We start from the raw sequence: 19,131 nt of genomic DNA, 5'->3' as shown, positions 1-19,131 counted from the left end.
GAGGCGCTCCGCTTGTATCTGGAGGCATTCCGTCTTCCTGGCGAAGCGCCTGTCATTCATCGGCTCTTGGAAACCTTCACTGACAACTGGCAAGTAAGTCAGCTGCCACACACACACACACACACACACACACACACACAAGCACGGACTGGCAAGGACTGACATGAATATATATACACTCGAGCGGGAACACACACATATACTCTTTAAATAGGTTGTAGGTTTGCTGCAGTCACAGACACAAGCATTCTTACAGTTCTTCCATTACCACACTCCAAGGCAATCCTGGCCACCAACTGGCCCCATCATCAGGTAATTAGGGCCAGCGGAACAGCAGTTCGCTCGGGATCAAGGACGGGGTCATTAGTCACGCAGGTAATCGGGGAAGAGGAAAATGTTGCACTGGGAAGTGAGACACATCCATCTGGCCTGCAGAAAGCAGCTCAGGCGATCCGAGGACATTTCGAACACGCTCACTTACTGCATATTAAAGGCAGCTCTCTGCGGGTGACCTGGAAAGTATTCGTAGAAATTTCTTTTCTTAGGCGCCATTCTCAATCACTACGTAGACACGGGTTTGTGCCCTCCCCGAAGCAGCGATGTATCGAAACTGGAATGGATTCAGTGTCTGACATTTACACTAGTAGGAGATCCCGGAGGAATTACTGTGCCCTTTTATGTTTTTCTAGTGGCGAATGATCTTCAAAACGCTCCTGTAAAGATGAGCGTACATATTAGGTGATTTGATGATGCTATTATTGCGCTCGCAGTCAATTGTATGGCCTTGTTCTTTTGTGTGCAGAAAGTGAACGGTAATCCCTTCCAGTCAAACGACGCTGGCTTCGCCCTGGCTTATGCAGTCATCATGCTAAACACCGATCAGCACAACCATAACGTACGAAAGCAGAACATCCCCATGACGTTGGAGGTGAGCCACACATGTTCCTGTTAACCACATGGACATCCAAAAGTCATTCACATGTTTAGGGCCACACGTGCAATCCCTTTCTGAGAGATCAGTTTCAGCTCTATGACTTGACAGTTTAAGATAAGTGTATTACGTGTTATTTATACAAGTATGTTATGAAACAATCTCTCTAGATTACTGTTATGTAGCCATGTCTCACTTTTACGTGCTTCAAACAACTGGCCTCGATTTAGTGGAGCTTTAAGCTCAGCCACAGCAGTCGCACATTTACAAACATATTATTGATTTCAAAGCAATTTTTGCTTTTTGTTGTTGTTGTATATTACGCTTAACCATGTTTATCTATCATGCTTCACCGAAACTAAAGTTCTATAACTCTCAAATGTATTACAATAAGAAACTACTGGTGAATCTCATGGGACCCAATAAAACAAAATAATGTTTTACACCAAAAGCAAAAAAAGATCAGTTACAATGATTTTTTTGCATTGTGACATTGACAGTTAAGCAAATGTCATTATTGTAATACAATAATCCTGTTGTCATTACCATAATAAAATAAATAAATAAATAAAATAAGTTAATTAATTAATTAATTAATTAAAAAAAAAATAATAATAATTTATTCTGATTACCTAAATGTGAAAAAATATATGCACTACTTTTTGAAATGTTTGGGGATCAGAAATGACAGTGCAGAAATATGAAAAGAAGAATATTACAAAAAAATTTTGTTTCAAATAGTAAATGATTTTTGAAGGAAACATTGTCACACGACACTGAAGACTGGAGTAATGATGCGGATAAATATATTGCATTTTAAAATATCTTAAAATAGAAAACATGTTTTAAATTGTAATAATATTTCACAATATTAAATTTTTACTGTATTTTAAATCAAATAACATGTGAGCTTAAGAGACTTTTAAAAGCACAATTAATATTTTTTTAAAAGCATGAAAGAAATCTTACCAACCCCAAACCTTTGAACACTGTGTGTGTATACGTGCGTGTGTTGTATACATATATGTATTGTATTTGTTGTTTAGGAATGATTTTACAGTACTATAATTATGTATAGAAAATATTAAGTAATGAGTATTGAATTACTGTATTACAGTAATGATAATAATGGGAAATACAAAAAGAATTGATGGAAATATGCTTGATTTTCGTCTTCATGGTTCTAAAAATAGGCTTAAAACACAGGCAAAAGAAAAAAGAAAAAATCAATTAAATGAATAATAAATCCTTTTTTGTTTTGGTGTGAAATGTGACCTGGACATGTTTTCATGAGATTCACCCTTAGATACGTGGCTGCGGCTGGTGGCATCTTTTCATCGGCGCCCACAGACACCTTGAGTTTTCCATGCATTAGCACCAGATCCATTTAAACAGATGATCACACAGATCTTCCTGCTAAAAGCGCACTGGTGTTGTAAAGGAATACAGGGAGCAGTGGGAATGGTAATCAGCAGGTATTCAGTCTGAGCACAGAGGGGATAAGCGGCGGCGAAGTGAAAGGCGAGCAGCAGGAGACGAGGCGGGACTGGGCTTTTGGCAGACGGCGCGTCCAGCTGTCTTGTCTCTGTGTCAGCTAGCGTGTGTGCGTCTGCTACAGCTCTCCAGCCATGGAAAATGCAGTCCTGGAAAGACCCTCTGTTTACTCCTCTGTTTATTTCTCCTTCTGTTCATCCCTCTCTCGTGGGGCAGCTCAGGTTTCCCTTGCTTTACCTGCCATTAAGAAAGTATGCAGTAAAACAGTGGCCTAACGCCATCACTCAGCAGCGGACGTCTGTGTGTTTATTTGAGCTGAGGTTGGCCTTAGACCAGCCTGCTTAACACTAACACCTATTAAGTGGCACCAGCAGTAATAAACCAAGACCAATTATTGGATTTGAAAGGTGATAGTCGGAGGATGTCGCTGTAATTGGATGGAATGAAGGCATTTTAATCAGTTTCCTCCTCCTGTTTGTTGTTTTGTTTTATTTGTCTAGCAATTCAAGAAGAATCTCAAAGGTGTGAATGGAGGAAATGACTTCGATCAAGACATGCTGGAAGACATCTACAATGCCATCAAGTTAGTGATTGCTTTAGTGCTCACATATATAGTTTTCATTATCTCTTACTTATTGAACACTTGTAATATGATTATATAAAATATAACTGGTAATTTGACATACAATAAACGTTTTTGTGAACTTCAGGCTAATAAAACCACATTCAGAATGTTAGGGCTCAACAACACGGATGACCCACTGACTGTTGATAGTGTACAAATGGCTCACAAAATTAACATTTGATTTTTTTTGTATTGAATTTTGTTGCAAATTCTGATATAAATTTGGCACTAAAGTACAGTAATCTGTCTGGCTGACATGTAGTGTGTTAGTTTTTTAGAGATTTGTGAGACTGTTTGGCAGCAAAAGTTTATGAGCTAATAAATGTATTGCTGTACAATTGCCAAGTATTATTACAAATGAATAATAATAAAATATTTGATTTTACATGCTAAAATTACTACCTTTCAAAAGTTTGGTGTAAGTAAGAGTAAGATTTTTTAAAATATTACTGAAAAGAGGTCTCTTCCACTAAACAAGACTGCATTATATAATCAAAAAATACAATAAAAACAGTAATTCTGTGAAATATTATTACCATTTAAAATAACTGTTTTTGATTTGAATATATTTTAAAGGTAATTTATTCCTGTGATGCAAAGCTGAATTTTCAGCATTATTACTCCAGTCTTCAGTGCCACATGATCCTTCAGAAATCATTCTAATATAATTAAAAATTTCTTATGAGATCAGCAACAATGTAACTATTTGTAACAGAATCTTTACTTTAATTATTGATCAATTTAATGCGTCCTATTATAAGAACAAGTACCAATCTGAACAGCTGAAAAAGTCCTTCTTGATGAGCTCTTCTGTTTATTATCTCTGTTATAAACCTCATGTCTCTGGTCTTTAAGTGTATGGATATATTGATGTATACAATGGCTCAGATGGGATAAGCCGAAATATATGTATGTGGTCCTGCAGGAACGAGGAGATTGTGATGCCTGATGAGCAAACTGGGCTGGTGAAGGAGAACTATGTGTGGAGTGTTCTGCTGCACAGAGGAGCCTCGTCTGAAGGGATATTCCTGCATGTCTCTGAAAGCAGTTACGACCGCGACCTCTTCACCATGACCTGGGGACCCACCATTGCTGCCCTCTCCTACGTTTTTGACAAGAGCCTAGATGACACTATCATTCAGAAAGCCATCGCTGGGTTCAGGTAAGACCTGCAGATTGGTAGACTGGTTTTGCACAGAGCGTTTAAAGGGTTCATTATGATGCGATTTCAAGTTTTCCTTTCTCTTTGGAGTGTTACAAGCTGTTTGTGAATAGATAAGATCCCTAAAGTTGCAAAGACTAAAGTTTCAAACCCAATGAGATATTCTTTATAAAAGTTAAGGCTCGTCCACACCCTCCTAAAATGCCTCGTTTAAACACGCCCACACAGTGACGTAGACATGTGGGGGCGTGTTTAAACGAGGGCATTTTAGGAGGGCGTGGACGAGTCTTAACTTTTATAAAGAATATCTCTTTGGGTTTGAGAGACTGTAATCTGTAATCAAATGTATACGCAAAGAAAGAAGGCGTAACTTTGATTCTCGCTGTAGTAGTAGTGTTGTTGCCGCCGCCGCCGCCATGTTGTGGAGACGCTGTGTGTTTCGTTGTGAAAGCGAAACTACTTTGTTTGGCCTTCCAAAAGAGGACACAACTTGTTTGTTGTGGAGACGCTGTGTGTTTCGTTGTGAAAGCGAAACTACTTTGTTTGGCATTCCAAAAGAGGACACGACTAATAATCAGTGGTTAAGTTGTATTTACAACACTGTTCCAGAACAGTTTAACCCATATATTTGTGTGTGTGCAACGCATTTTATGGAGGACGAGGACTTTCCATTTCCTGGGAGAATGTCGGTTTTCTGACAAATAATGCTGACTCACAGCCTTTAAGTACGTTTTCATATTTAAAGGATTTGCCACAGACGATTCAAACGCGAGTTTTGAGCAGTGTAGAGTAGCGCTTGTTGTTTGTCATTTCTCCGATCACAAATGCAGACATTGTTTTGTTTACGCGGTGCGATGCAACGCAACGCGTAAAAAGACAGTATAAGTCATTATAATCAGTAATTACGTCCCCACTGGATGCTACAAATGCCTAATTTATAATGGGTTTTACTGTTTTTTTCCGTCACACGCTTGAGGTATTCAGCCAATCACAACGCGCCGGATAGCTGGCCAATCAGAGCACACCTCGCTTTTCAGACCGATGAGCTTTGTAAAAATCGACGTGTTTCAGAAAGGCGGGGCATAGAGGAGAAACAATAATGTACAGTATGTGAAAAATAATGTTTTTTTTTTACCTTAAACTGCATAAACACATTTCATTACACCAAATACACAAAATAATGTTCTTTTTTAGCAACGTCATATGACCCCTTTAAATCAATACTAAACTGGGTTTAATGATTGCAAGAGTTTTGTTTCTACAAACGATTTTGCTGAAGATGCCACACTCCTTTTTCTTTCTTTCAGGAAATGTGCCATGATCTCTGCACATTATGGCTTCAGTGATGTCTTTGATAACTTGATCATTTCACTCTGCAAGTTTACTACTCTGAGCTCTGAGGTAAGACCTAAAGCATCCTGATCAGATGCATTCAGTCTCCTGCAGCAGCTTTAAGTCGTGAGTGAACAGATCTGATTGGGATTTGTGTGCCTTTAGTCGGTAGAGAACCTGCCCACTGTGTTTGGCAGTAACAGGAAGGCTCAAGTTGCTGCCAAGACCATGTTCAGCCTGGCCCATCGTCATGGTGACATTTTACGAGAAGGATGGAAGAACATCATGGACTCCATGCTGCAGCTTTTTAGGGCTGAGCTCTTACCCAAGTCCATGGTTGAGGTGAGATGGGAGTGCCAACATAACACTTTAAATCCCCGAACAAACACTTGCATGCTTAGGAGAAGGTAGTCCTATTTAAATCAGGCAATAGTGCCACCTACTGTCACATTTGAGAAAATATGTCATTCTTGTTTGAAGGTTGAGGACTTTTTGGACCCTAATGAGAAGATTTCCTTACAACGTGAAGAGACACCATCAAACAGGTATATTGAAGATAATCTTTGGAAGTACTTCAGCTTTTTTTAAATATACACACATGCTTCCAGGTTCTTCAGACAAGCTGCTTTTAGTGATCGACATTAAAAACACTATGGCTCTAAAGATCTGTTATCCTCATCTGTTGCATTATATAATGCATTGTTTATTTTAGTTATCACATAGGTATTACATAGTTAATACACAGTTATTACATAGTTATTATACCTGTGAATTCTAGTGCAGTAATATATACACTTTTTAACTTATTTTGACAGACATGTTGAAAGCATTCTCACATTTGTTTTGTGAAATGTGGCATTTTTTTATTGCTTATATGCACATTTGGCCACACAAGTAATGCATTTGATTCTACAAGGTACTAAAACATTGAAAATATTTGTAAAGATGCATATTATTAGTATTGCTCGGTTTTATTAGTGTTTCTTCACCAAACCATAATGTACCATAATGCTGCAGAGATTGGGTATGCTATGTAGTCGATGAACGTGTTTCACTTTAGGCTTGTTAGTGTTTACACTTTAAAAGTGAAAATCAGCCAGTTTGATGTTTGTGTGATGCCCTAATAGATTAATTTAAATCTTATAAGAACAATAAGGTTGATCGTGATCTGTGAAATATCATAATTTGTGTCAAATTGTAATCCACCTAATCAGGATATCTAAATCTTGCTGGAAATCTAAAAAAGCCCAAATCTTGACGAGTCTTTTGGAAATGTGTGTTTAACCCACACAGTCATTTGTCATTTTCAGATCAATTTGATTTTTAATCTAAATCTAAAACAGCTCTTTTGTGATGTGCCTGAAGGTCCTGGATGAATTAGTTAAATTAATCTATTCTTTTCTACTGCTGTACTTCTATCAGGGGTGAGTCGGCTGTATTGAGTTTTGTGAGCTGGTTAACATTGAGTGAACAGTCTGGGCTCAGAGGCCCCTCCACTGAGAACCAGGAGGCCAAACAAGCTGCCCTGCTCTGCATAAAGGTACAGAACACACATTCACTTACAAAAGGCATTGCGGTAAGAAGTCGGTCTGAATCATTACTCCATCTGAAAAATATGCTGGCCTACATGAATAAAATAATTTTCTCACATTTCTTCTTTCTTCACGTCAGCACTGTGACCCAGAAAAGCTGATTACCGAAAGCAAGTTTCTGCAATTGGAGTCTTTACAGGAACTCATGAAGGTGAGGTCCACTTAGAAAGGCTGGGTGTATACAAGAACAAAACCATTTTCTTTCTTTAGTGTATTACTTACAGTATCACTTAAAGGTTTGTTCGTTATGTAATTTTTATGTTTCCAGGCTCTCATCTCGGTGACCCCTGATGAGGAAACATACGATGAAGAAGATGCTGCTTTTTGTCTGGAGATGCTGCTACGTATTATTCTTGAAAACAGGTACTGCACTCATTAACACGTTGCATTACGTCATTGAGAATTACTAGTCCATGGACTCAGACGAAGATACGGCAGCTTGTAGATTTTAATAGACAGATGACTGTGTGTTTGCAGGGACAGAGTATCATGTGTTTGGCAAACGGTACGGGATCATCTGTACCAGTTATGCGTCCATGCCAGTGAGAGCTGCTTCCTGGTGGAGAGAGCAGTGGTGGGATTGCTCAGACTCGCCATCCGCTTATTGCGCAGAGAGGACATAGGCTCACAGGTACACACATTCGACACATACAGTACAAACTCTAAAGTGGGAAGCGGGCCAAACGGGCATCTAAGCGGTTTCTTCCCTCTCTGCACAGGTTCTCCTCTCTCTTCGCTTGCTGTTGATGATGAAGCCTCACGTCCTGTCCAGAGTCTGTCGAGAGGTGGCCTATGGCTTGCATGAGCTGCTTAAAACCAATGCTGCCAACATCCACTGCACTGACGACTGGTACACGCTCTTTTCACTTTTGGAGTGCATCGGGGCTGGGATCAAACCTCCGGCTGCCCTGCAGGTTGCCAACACCACCAACCCAGACAATGACACAGGTGAATCGGTCATTTCTAACCATTTTGTCTGTTAGTGCACCTCAAGACACAGTCGAGTGTGGCCTAAAGTCCTTTTCCAGATGGGCTCATCTTGTGTAATCCTTTTGTTCCAGGTGCTCAGTCAGATAGCGAACTGAGTTCATATCATCAGAGTGAAGTTAGTCTTGACCGGGGATATACGTCTGACTCTGAGGTTTACACCGAGCATGGCAAATCCAGAATACCTCGTTCAGCTACCGATGTGGATGTGGGCTGGCTAGTGGTAAGTGTTCACATAAAACCCCAGACAGGAAGTGTGTTAGAGACAGATCCACCCTCACTAAGGGCAGTGTATGTCCTGTCATTATTATGCATGTTGACTTGGATAGACATATAACTTTCTGTTTTGGGCAGGTGGGTAAAGATGATCTGGATGGATCTAAGGCAGCAATGACTCCAGGTTCAAAGCCCCTGACCTATCCTCTCATTAACCAGTACAGTTTAACTCTTGGGCAGGACATGGGTCTGCATGACACCAAATCCCTCATCAAGTGCGTGGATTCGCTATCATTCATCGTACGCGATGCCGCCCATGTCACTCCAGAAAACTTTGAACTTTGTGTTAAAGCCATACGAGTGTTTGTGGAGACTAGCCTTAATGGAGGTACGTATCTCTTATACAACAAAGTACCAGAGTCAGAAATTAACTTGGGCTTTTGGTAAAAACGCCACTGAAATGAATAAAAGTTCCCTAAAATTCAAGATACAAGATCAAAAAATTCCCCTGTATTAATGCTTGTTAAATTTCTAACATATGATATAGTTAAGCAATATCACATAAGCAAGAGTGCTGTTTTTCACAAATATCAGCACAATTGGAGTTTTGGTTTTGATCAAATTGATTGAGTGAATAATTCAATGACCCATTCATACAAAGTCCCTTGCTTCATTCCTGATTGAATCAACCCTTTTCAACTTATTGTTTGAATTAATGATTCAAAGACTCACTTAAGACAGTAACATATTGCCACTTAATGGTGGTTTTAGCTTTATATATATATATATATATATATATATATATATATATATATAAACATCTCATAGCATTATTAATGCAATTGCAATTTTAAAAAATTGCCACCACTGCAGTGAAACGATGGCTTTTGTTGATACTGATTTTATTTGATTGGTAACAGCCCTGTAGTGTATTTTTTTAAATTAAAGTTGCTGACAAATATATTTAATACAGTTAGAAATCAAATGCCCTTATGAAGGTAAAAATGCCCCCTGCTTATGCATGCGATGTGAAATGGCTATTTCTTGTATACTTTCATTGCTGAATATGGTGATCATTGACACTGAAACCTGCCCATCTTGTGTGAAAAAAATTTATTATCTAATGAATATGAATTATCATCTTTACATAACCACATGACACAGCCATTGCTCCAGTTTACATGTTGCCACATTAACAAAATATTCAGTGTTGCCATAGTACAAGTTACATTTCAAACACTGAAATTGTCATTCCAAACAAACCTATTGGAGGACATTTTATTTAAACTTCATCTATGAAGGTTTAACTCCTTGGGGGATTAGAGTGTCTGCCTCACTTCTGTGGCTTTGTAAATGGATGTGTCAGTGCCTGTAAGCTCTTTAGTGCTGTATCTTGAGCTGTGCTCCATTGGTGAGTCATTTAACTTGGGGGGCAATTCAACTGTCTTGTGTGCCCTCTCCGTTTATCCTTCACTCTGTCTCTCAGTTCTTCTATCCGGGGTGGTCGGCGATCTACAGTAGGCTTAGTCAAGACTCATTCAGCACTCTGTAGCTCTGCTCTGCCAATCGGCATGGCCTTTTCATGAGCTGGAGGCCTCTGTTTACATGGGAAGATACCTGCTGTCATCAGGGGCTTACATGCTCACTTTGAGGGAGGCAGATCAAAGTTTTGTGTTTTGAAAATCTAATGGACGCAGTACTGCGATAATGATATGGTAGATATATGCTCTGTTCTTCTTTCACTGGAAACAGAACACTATTTTTGACTGCAATCCCAAAATTGACCAAGATTTGTCAGAGACAGCTTCTTCTAACCAGCAAATGAAAGGGTGTGAAGATGGGCAGTCACATTGAGAAAAGGGCGCTAAAAAAATCAGCACCTGTGATTCATTCTCATCAAGCGGTGCAGGCTTTTACCGTGCTTGACAGCTGTGAGAATGGGGCGGCGTGCATTTGAAAGCTTAATTTGATTTCCCTTGTTAGTCACTCTGTTGATTGTTTCCACGCCCTCCGCAGGGTACCGCACCCACGAGAAGAAAAAGAGCCACAAATATGACTCCAAATCCAGCCGGCTCCGAAAGAAGCCACGCGAGAAGGAAGGCACATCGCGGAGAACCAAAGCGTCCAGTCAGCGGCCCGCCCGTTCCCATAGCGACGATGAGGAAGACGAGGGCGTGCCGGCCAGTTACCACACGGTGTCTTTTCAGGTTAGTCTGGACGTAAGTACAATAGCCCTTTCCCTAATTCCTAGATCTGTCCATCGTCATGTTTGCCGATCTGCTCGGTGGGGGAGAGCCATGTGATCATTTCACATTTGAAACTCTACACTATAGTAGAAAAATTATTTTGTTTCATTTAGGTTTGTTTCATTTTAGAACTTTTAAAATATTACTTGTCAATACTAATACCAGTACAATTTCACAGTTCTTAAATAAGTTTTGATGCCACAGCAAAAACTAAAATGCTATGGAGCAGAGCTTCATTTAAAAAGTTAAACGTGAATTATTAAATAACAAAATGAATTAACAAAATTAATAGTTAATTAACAATTAAAACAATAGTCCAAGTATTTCACAATTAAGTACACATTGATTTAAAGTAAGCAGTAATATGATAAAAAAAAAACACAAGTACATTTTTAGGTCTCTAACAACAGCATGAAGTATTCAAGTAAAAATTTAGAAGCTGACAAAAAAAGCTGAAAAGATATCTAATGTTTAATTAAACTAAGTTTTGACTGCATTGTTATTAGATATTAATACAAATTTGTCTGAATCTCACTGAGAAGCTGCTGTTGCATTGTAATTAAGATTATCCGTAATTTTTTTCCCCTTTAAGGCTAACTTTGTATTCATTTTTTATCTTTAAATGTTTTCAATAATTTTTTATATATACAATTATATTATTACTGAATTTAATTTATTGTACATATTGCCATATTTTGCTTAAAGAAAATCAAGCCTATTTTTGTGACATTATTTTCATGATTTGTTTTTTATTCATGACTAATTTTCACACCTTCTAATTCTTAGTTTCTTATTTACAAAATCTCCTTTTTATTACAGTAATGAAAAAAAAAAAAAAAAATTTATTTAAATATGTGAAGTACATTTGGAAAATCCGATTATCGTAGTAGTATGTTGTACTGCTGTTAAAAATAATCATCTCTGACCAAGATGATTTTTATTGCTCTATCACAGTAATGACTGAGGTTTTTATGCCATTAAATATTGATAGAAATATGCTCAATTGTAATTTAAAAAGGCATATTACAAAAATGTTAATTATTCAAATATAGCCTTTTTTTCTGTATGAATATGACCCGACATGTCTTTGTGATGTTTGCCTGGGGAAGCATGCTTTCCTCATATTCATAACCTGAATAGTGCACATAAAAGCAATATCATGATGTCTGAACAGTATCAAATGTATAGCATGATTTTTTGTGCTTTGTCATGTTCTTTCTGCCTGTTTACCTGTCATGTCTCAGTAGTGGTTGTAAAACAATAATTTCTATTGTCCCTATTAATAAGATTAAAGTGAGTCTGTTAGAAAAGCAAATATTCATTTAATACACCAGATATGCCCCTGAGTGTTCAGTGATTATTAAAACAGCCTGTTTGCCCATATAGTTGTTAGACCTGATGCATACACTGCACACGCGAGCAGCCGGCATCTACAGCTCGTGGGCAGAGGAACAGCGCCATCTAGAGGATGCTGGCAGAAAGATCGAGGCAGACTCTCAAACACTATGGTCCAGCTGCTGGTGTCCTCTCCTTCAAGGTCAGAGACTAGCCAAAGAGCATACTAGCAAGCCTCAGTGTCAATTACAAATGCTTAGAATAACAAAGTTTTTGTTGTAAGCTAAGTGATAATTTCATTTGTTATATCTGATGTTATATTGAATGCATTAAAGGGATTAAAGAGTTCACCCACAAATGAAAATTCGGCCATACTCACCCTCATGTCATTCCAAACCCATAAGACTTTTGTTCATCTTCAAAACACAAATGAAGACATTTTTAATGAAATCTTAAATATATCTGTCCCTCCATTGACAGTTACGTAACTGCCTCTTTGATGCTTCCATTGTTAAACTAACCTATATGAATTGAAACTGAAGAGATCCAATCACTGTATATGATGTGTTTATTGATTAAAGTTTATATGTGAATAAAAGCCTAAATTAAGTCCGCGCCGATAGCCTCAGTGCGTCGACATATAGCGCCAGTGTGCTACTCTCTCCCACTTCACTTCCTCTCTCACCACTGTCCTGTCAGATAAAGCCAAAAATGCCAAAAATGAATCTTAAAAAAAACCTAAATTAAGTCTGTTCATCATATAAAGTGATTGATTGATTCTCCATTGAAAATTTTGACTAAATTCATATAGATTAGTTTTACGATGTCTTTATGAACTTTGTGAAGTGTCAAAGTGGTAGTTGCGTAGACTGTCAATGAAAGGACATCTTTCAGATTTCACTACAATTCTCTTCATTTGTGTTGTGAAGATGAACGAAAGTCTTACAGGTAAGAGAGTAAATGATAGAATTTTCATTTTTGGGTGAACTGTCCTTTTAAAGGAGGTGGATGTTCAGAGATGCTCTATAACTTGTGCGTTTTGGCCTTGTAGGTATGGCTTGGTTGTGCTGTGATGCACGGAGGCAAGTCCGCATGCAAGCTCTCACCTACCTACAAAGGGCACTTCTTGTACATGATCTACAAACTTTGGATGCAGTGGAGTGGGAGTCCTGCTTCAACAAGGTAAACTAGTTCCGTTTGGCTATATAGTGTTAGTTTAACATGCATTTACATTTTTACGAAACTGTAATATGTATAACTGAGAAATGATGGTGATTTCTGTCTTTTTTTAGGTCATGTTTCCTCTGCTGACAAAACTCCTAGATAACGTCAGTCCAGCTGATGTGGGAGGCATGGAGGAGACCAGGATGAGGGCCTGCACACTGCTTTCTAAGGTCTGGCCTTGGACTTCTTCACTTATTAATCCTAATAACTTCAACCGTATTTAATGAGTGATTGTAAGTGTCTTTTGTCTCCTCAGGTGTTCCTGCAGCATCTCTCTCCTCTGCTCTCTCTTCCCACATTTGCTGCCCTCTGGCTCACCATATTAGACTTCATGGACAAGTACATGCACGCCGGCTCCAGCGACCTTCTGGTAAGATGCTCTAAGATAGTGAGGAATATAGCAAGGGATATTAAAGGAAATTATACACCCCAGCCTGTTCTCATCATTTTACCTTCATGTCATTTCAAACCTGTATTATATTAACAATGACTAAGATTTCAGTGTATTCCACAAGCAAAGGTGTAGTATTGACTTGGAAAATAGTGCAGTCTGCAGAACTCACACGAATGCATTTGATGAAACTTTGATACCCGTTTTCTTTTTCTGAAGCTTGACAGTTTTAATGTGCAGAAAACAGCAGCTCAAATTTCTTTTTACCATTTTCTTTTGTTTCATATAAGAAAGAAATACATTTGGAACTACATGAGATTTAACAAATGCCGCCAAAATTTCTTTCACATCTTATTGCACCTAAACTGTCAAAAACAAACAATATTTTTTATAAAACAGATAGTTCCGGTCCTTGATTCTGATTGGTTGAGCCGCGTTCGAAGCTGTTGTAAATTACACTACAAACATACACCTTTGTTTACTTCTGTGTGTTGCTCGGCAACCACTTTGTTGGAACCACAACTGTTTCTGAGGAACTACATTGTTTGGTGGAAGAATACGGTTTTTATTTATATCATTACACTCTACTGGCTCTTGTTTTATTCTGTGAAACCTTACTACGTATATGGAATAACCATTTTATAAAAGCAATAAGCCCTGTGAAGCCGTGGTTTACAGTGAATTTATAACAGCGCGGGGGGGGTCCGCTTCGCGTTGTGCCTAACGCCCCTTAACTGTTAGAAATTCACTGTAAACCACGGCTTCACAGGGCTTATTGCTTTAGTCAACCACACTCAAGGTTCACGCAAACACAGTTGTGTCTTAAGTGAACGTAAACAATTGGGAGAAACTCAGATGTGTGGCAGTATATTGGATTTGTGCATTGGGTCTTAAAGTGACAACAGCTGCTAATATGTCTGCATTAATATTAATCAAACAACAAAAGACAAACAAAAAAAATCACTCAATGCTCTTGACTGAAGAACTTTTGAAGCTTTAATAAGAATCAATGTATATAAAAAAATCATACTTCACTGTATGATTTTTTATATACATTGATTCTTATTAAAGCTTCAAAAGTTCTGTGCAGTTTTGAAAAAGAATTGTGATAAGATTGTGAATCGTGTTCTTGTCTGAAATAAATTGTGATATGTTATTTTGCTACCAATCACTCTTAGATAAAATGTTCATAGATTTACAGCAAAAAAGTGATTAAATCCTGAGCGCTGATGAGTCTGTGTGCAACTTTGGTGCACAGCTGGAGGCCATCCCTGAGTCTCTGAAGAACATGCTGCTGGTGATGGACACAGCAGGGATCTTTCACAGCGCAGACTCCCGTACAGGCTACTCAGATTTGTGGGAAATCACCTGGGAGAGAATCGACTGTTTCCTGCCCCGTCTGAAGGAGGAGCTCTTCAAACAAGCTGTCATTCCAGGTACTGAGCACTCAATAAACACAATACTCACATTTAACATTTTAGTTCAACCGTGTACAACACAGGTTTGGATTTGGTTAGCTGAAATCCTGTTTTTTTTTTTTTTGTACAGAATCTGTGTGTAATGTTCCTGTGGAGCCTGTCCCACCGCCTGCTGCCGTTACCCCAGCCTCTCCCCCTGTGCCAGCCCCCTCACAAGTGCCAGCTGCCCCCGCAGTGCCAAACATCCCCAGCAGACCCGCGTCACCTCAGGATACGCCCACACCTAGTGCCGACGGTGATCGTAAGCATCATTTAGACACATTTAACATATTGAATAGGAGTGGGTGGTATAACGCTACTATGGGTATAGTTTTCACTAAAAGTTTACTTTACTTTTCACTAAAGCTACATTTATTTAATCAAAAATACAGTATAAACAGTAATATTCTGAAATATTGTTAAAATTTTAAATAAATGTTTTCTATTTTAACATATTTTAAAATGTAATTTATTCCTGTGATGCAAAACTGAATTTCCAGCATCATTACTCCAGTCTTCAGTGTCACATGATCCTTCAGAAATCATTCTATCATGATGATTGGGTGCTCAATTATTATTAGTATTCATGTATCAATAATGGTTGTCATTATTAACAATGTAGAAAAAAAAAATCAAGTTTTTTTAAAAATTAATATGTTTTTACTGCTTAATATTTTTGATAGATGATAGATTTATTTTGTTATTTTTTTTGTAATATTATTAATGTCTTTACTGGCACATTTGATCAATGTAATGCTTTCTTGCCGAATAAAAGCATTAAGCTTTCTTTTCTTATTCCAAACTTTTGAAAGGTAGTACATAATGGTTTCCACAAAAATTGATTATGTAACTAATGATGCACAAAATTCAGTTTATTCAACATTGATGACAAGAAATGTTTCTTGAGCAGCAAATCAGCATATTAGAATAATTTCTGAAGGATCACGTGACACTGGAGACTGTAGTAATGATGCTGAAAATTCAGCTTTGACTCACAGAAATACATTACATTTTACAATATATTCCAAAACAAATCAGTTATTTCAAATTGTAGTAATATTTCACAATATTACTGTTTTTACTTTATTTTTTTAACTATAATTAAACAATTATATGCAGCCTTGGTGAGCATAAGACTTCTTTAAAAAAAAAAGTAATTATTTTAAATAATTGGCAGTTTGGTATGTGGAAAATGATACATTTATGACACTCTAACGGATATAAAATTCTAAAGAACAGCATTTATTTACAATAGTTTTTAATGTCACACCAATGCATAGTTTCTGAATAAAAGCATTTATTTATTATTAAAAAAAAATCTTTCTGACCCCAAACTTTTGAAGAATATTGTATATCAAAATAAATGTTTTCTCAATGAAAATTGTCAAAATTGTGAACTTTTCTGCTTTCTTTCCTCTGTGCAGGATCAGACAGATCATCTCCAGTTCCTCCCTCAACACCTCCGATGCTCACTCCAGCAAAGATGAGTCCTCCCGAGTCCCTGCCGCCGCCTCTGGGCCAGTCTCCGCTCATCCTGCAGCCCCTCGCCTCTCCGCTGCAAGTGGGCGTCCCGCCGATGTCCCTGCCAATCATCCTGAACCCAGCTCTCATAGAGGCTACCTCACCCGTGCCCCTGCTGCCCCGGCCACCACCGACTGACCCGCCCCTCAAACATCAGCCCAAAGAGTGCGTCTGAAGGAGAGGCATCTGATTTGACTGTTCACTCGCTGTAGCCCACACTATTAAATTACCTGGAACAAGAGCGCGTGAGAGGACATTGACATGCATGGTTGCCTCTCCTCTTTTCAAACATCAAAGCAACTCCCAAACCGCTCGGATTTGAATGTCCTTCAGTTCGAGATGTTACATAGATGATCATATTTATTCAAAACAGGAAGGTGCCACCCTGGAGGACAGATCATTATTGATGGGACTGGATTTCGGTCGGTTAGGTTAACTGCACCTGTCAGAGCAGATTTTAATGTATCAGTACTCAGTTGTTACTCAGGCAGTGATCACAGAGAATGGCTGATGATGGGTAGTGTGTACCGCACACTGGGTCCAGCTAATGAAACCGTAAAAAAAACAAAAAACTACATTAGCGTTGAAGCTTTTATCACCGCTCCAGCTAAATAAAACTGTACAGTATGATGAAGAAAACATAATTTATTTTGACAATTCATATTGTTTCTTATTGTGGCTTTTACACTTTAATTATATAGTTTTGCCGTAAATTGCTCCAGAGAAAAAGTCAGAGATGTAGCCACGTAATGTTTGCCATTCATGGTTCATTAGTGAGAAAATTAAAAGCACAGTTCACCCTAACATTAATATTCTGTCATCATTTACTCACCCTCATGTAATTTCAAATCTGTATGAATTTCTTTCTTCTGTGGAAACCAAAGTTGGAAACCAAACAAGCTTGTCACCAATTGACTTTCTATTGGACCAAAACATTTCTTTAAACATCTTTGATGTTCGACAGAAGAAGGAAAGTCATTCAGGTTTGGAACACGAGGGTGAGTAAAGGATGACCGAATGTTCGTTTTTGGGTGAACTGTCCCTTTAAGTCCATTTCTTTTTTTATTTAAAAACAATAAAATATGGCTTGTTTTGATGACATCACGTAATTATCATGCATCTCTACAACATTCCAGACACATCGCTGATGTTTTCAACTAAACGAACCAGCTAAACTCTGTATGTCAGGTTTGATTTTATTTTGATGGGTATTTTTATTCATAAGTTGTCTTAGAGAGGTGGTTTTGTTGCTCGTGTTTATGCTGTATCACTGAGGCACTTCTGCTCTTTGTAGCTCTCCCTTTCAAGAATTTCTCCTGGACAATACTTAATTTCTTCCAAATATATGTTTCTGCTGTTCTTTCTATTAACTATCGCTTTATTGCGGTGATCTCGGCTCTGGAAGTTTACAGACCACTTTTAGGTTGGTATGAATTAATGAATGCTTCATGAGAAGTAGATCTGACGAGAGCTAAAAATTTCACTAATATAAAAGTATAATAGCTCTCAGACCTGCACCTCCTTCCATCTCAGCCAAGACCACCCACGAGCAGCTCAAGTGCATTTAGCGATCAGCGTTTGACCTGAGACTTATGCTATGTTTGGATCAGTACCGTGACTGTAGGTTCGTCAGAGAATGAGACTGTAATTTAATGTAGATTGTCACTGCAATGACAGCAGATCAATGATCACACCATCACAAACCTAAGAGGTGGCTGTGGACAGATGGACGTTTTCTTTTCTTTGTATGTTCACTTGTTGTACTGCATTCTTAGATACATCAGGAACTAATTCTGTAGTCAACTGCTAATTCAATAAAAATAATCTGTATATATATATATGAATAAAAGTTATTGTACTTTTTACAATGTAATAAATATATGGTAAAATATCCTAATCCTGTGTCATTGTTTTCTCTTATGCCAATCATGTTTTATTGCTTTATTTAATTAGAATAATTTAGGAGGCTAAGATCCAGAGAGGAGAATGAAGTTCGGCCAAAAATTAAAATTCTGCTATTCATTTACCCTCATGTTTTTTTTTTTGTCCATACAGTGGAAATCAATGGTACGGTGACGCATTGCTGCCACACACATATTATTTTTTCCACTCAATTATGTCGTAATAACGAGATGTTATGTCGTTTTAACGACATCTTTTCTCGTTAAAACGACATCTTTCTCGTTGAAATGACATTTTTTTTCTCGTAATAACGACATATGTCATAAAAACGACATGTTTTCCCGTTATTATAGATATATATGGTACATTATGTGAGCGAGCTAAGCGACTGTCCGCGCTGCTGTCGCCACAGTCTGACATGAGGATCTGCACGCTGCTGAAATTATTGAAATACACTGTTTTAAATGTATTTTAATGTAATGGTTTTAATTGTAGCGGCATGTTTATTAGGATTAATCTCCAATCTGTCTACAATATAGTGCTATCCAATAACTGCACTCAGACCCATGACTCCTTTAGGCTATGATCAGATCAAAACTGGGCTTAATATTTCTTTATTTGAATGACTGAAGTTTGATTTAACAACAAATCGAAATACGAAAAAAAGAAATTAAGAGATTTTCTAATAGGCTAATAATAATAATAATAATAATAAT

General features: G+C 37.9%; 1 pseudogene; it reads left to right on the top strand.

Moving 5' to 3' along the window:
- LOC107727369 (Golgi-specific brefeldin A-resistance guanine nucleotide exchange factor 1-like) overlaps positions 1 to 17,506 on the top strand; it is a 90,225-nt pseudogene extending 72,719 nt beyond the window's left edge.
- Positions 17,507 to 19,131: the final 1,625 nt, after the last annotated feature.

The sequence above is a fragment of the Sinocyclocheilus rhinocerous genome, unplaced genomic scaffold (assembly GCF_001515625.1).
Source record: "Sinocyclocheilus rhinocerous isolate Xijiao unplaced genomic scaffold, SAMN03320098_v1.1 scaffold756, whole genome shotgun sequence".
NCBI classification, from domain to species: Eukaryota; Metazoa; Chordata; class Actinopteri; order Cypriniformes; family Cyprinidae; genus Sinocyclocheilus; species Sinocyclocheilus rhinocerous.
The sequence above is the reverse complement of the archived record's forward strand: the minus strand, read 5'-3'. Positions and strand labels throughout refer to the sequence as shown.